Genomic DNA, 2558 nt, shown 5'->3' with positions numbered 1-2558 from the left:
TGACAGACTTGGAGAGGGTGGTGGCTGGCTCTCAGTGCTGAGGGAGGCCTCTTTGTTTCCTCCTCCTTTTCCAGGGCATGTCCCAGGCTTCTTCTCTCCAGGAGGAATTCCAAAATGTCCTTCATTTGGGGCAGGACTGAAACACATGGATTTACATTTATATGAATGTATTGAGCTTTTGTTTTGTAATGCCCTACATGTTTGTCCTTGAAGGTCCTCCATTTTGTGGTGCCTTGTCTTCCTTTGCGGTGGTGAGGACATCTGCTCAACCTGACCAGGAGGGGAAAGCCCACTCCCCACCCCTGCACTGCCCTCTTCATCAAGGGGCTCGCTCTGAAACATGCACAGAACCAACAACAATGATGCCCAATAGGTGCAATTAGATTCCTCTCAGTCCTTTTTCAGAGGCAGCTGTTTCCTGGCCTTCTGGCTCCCACCTTTATTTTCTTTAGTGCACCAGAAAAGCAAATATGGGCAAACCTGTTGCTACCTCTAGTGCCTAATACTAGCAACTTGTCCATCAGCAGCAATCACTATTTCTTTCCAAAGCATCTTAGCTTGCGAGCAGAGGCTGGTGCACAGTTTACCCTTTCAAGGGAGCATATTGTGTGCCTTCAAGCCCTTTCCATCTTATGGTGACCCTAGCTGACCCTATCATAGGACCTTCTTGGCAAGTTTCTTCAGCTTCCATCTCCTGAAGCTGAGAGAGTGTGACTTTCCCAAAGTCTCCCAGGAAGTTTACATGGCCCATGCAATTCGAACCCTGATCTCCTGGTCCAACAGTCAAACTAGTACACCATGCTGGCCCTCAAGATGGCATGAGAAAACAACAGGGTGACGGTGGGGGACAGGTCTTGGAGCAGACTGCCACGAAGCCCCCCATCAGTGCAGGATCCAACTTTGCTTGGAGTCAGGCCAGCTAGGCATTGCAGTTCTTTCCCCAGCCCTCTTCATCCCTCTGCCCAACTTACCTTTGCTCATCCAATCTGCGGACTTGCTGGCAAAAGCATCAAAAGCCATAAGGCCCGAATGGGAATACGTAACAATGGTTGCAGAACATTTCAGTCTTCCTGGGTTTTCCATCTTGGACCTCAGAATAGCAGTCCTAGAACCAAAAAAAACTACAACGGAAAATTGGACAGAGAAATAGCAGAGTTGGAATATATCAACAAATGGCAGTCCATCAGCAGTGTGGCTGAACAGAAACAATTGTTTCCTGGCACACTTTTGTTGTTGTGTGCCTTTGGCTAATGGTGAACCTAAGGCAAACCTATAATTGTTTTCTTGGCAAGATTTGTTCACAAAAAGTTTGCTACTGCCTTCCCTGAGGTTGAGAGTATGTGACTTACCCAAGGTCATGCAGTGGGCTTCATGGCCAAGCAGGGAATCCAACCCCGCTCTGCAGTCCTAGTCCAACACTCAAACCACTACTCCACACTGGCTCCCCTCCTGGCACACTACACTCATTATAACAATAGTTAACCCCCCAGTCTCATGAGGTCTCTCTTGGCTAGTTCATCATGTCTTCTTTTTGGTTTCCACACTAATTCCCAATACATATTCATATGGTTATCCACTCATCTTGCCTTTGTTCCCCCAATGACCATTGTTAAAACTGAACTTGTCAGCTCATCTCCCCACCCAGAAAGTTTTGCATTCCTATGGACATTCCCACTCACAAACTGTCCCTGGACTTTCTACTGTACCTCATGCATCTGAGGAGTTAGACTCAAATCTATGAAAGTTCATGGTCCCAGCTTCTTTCTCTCTCTGAACTTTTTCACATGGGGACCTATGTGCTTCTATCCTGAAAATGGTTAAAGTGTTGGCATCCCAGAAAAGCAAGCAAATTCGCTAATGCTTATCACACAGAGAGCACAACAAGGGGTTAAAAGCACATTACTTAGATAAGAAAGGGGGTTGAAAGCAAATTTGGGTTTGTCAGTTTTGCTAGAATTCGGTATAAGGAAGCACAACATTTGAACAGTAGCTTTTAAATAATTTTAAATAATTTCCTAAATCCCAGCAGTAAGCCCTACCACAGAAAATGTCAAGTTTTAGAGGACAGATCCACATTCGCCTAAAGCACAAATGGGCAAGTGCCAACGGATGCTGGGAGTTGTAGTTCAACAGCATCTATAGGGTCATAACTTCCCATGCTTTAAAACATGCTGCCTAGAACACAACTTCCAGGGTGGGACTTTGCATGGGGATAGATGTTCCTGAACAGGCGCTGTGACAAAGGTAGTTTGAATTTGGCCCAGAAACAATTTCAGAGCTGGAACATGGTGGTGTTATGTGCTTTTTGTATCCAATTCCAGACAAGAAGTAAGGTAAAGCATATTGCTAACTTGCAGAGAGCCTCATCACAATATTTGTTTCACAGTGTCACCCTCAGTTTCCATTTGTATTCATCATCATCACTGCTGGCATTCCATGTTTCTGGTGATACTGATATCCCTTGATGTGTGTCTTAGGTGTGCCCTTTTGTGCCTGAAAACATAGTAGGCAAACTGTACTGCTCTCCATTTACACATGGGAACAAATGAGGAATGACA

The sequence above is a fragment of the Sceloporus undulatus genome, chromosome 1 (genome assembly GCF_019175285.1).
Source record: "Sceloporus undulatus isolate JIND9_A2432 ecotype Alabama chromosome 1, SceUnd_v1.1, whole genome shotgun sequence".
In the NCBI taxonomy this organism is placed as follows: Eukaryota; Metazoa; Chordata; class Lepidosauria; order Squamata; family Phrynosomatidae; genus Sceloporus; species Sceloporus undulatus.
The sequence above is the reverse complement of the archived record's forward strand: the minus strand, read 5'-3'. Positions refer to the sequence as shown.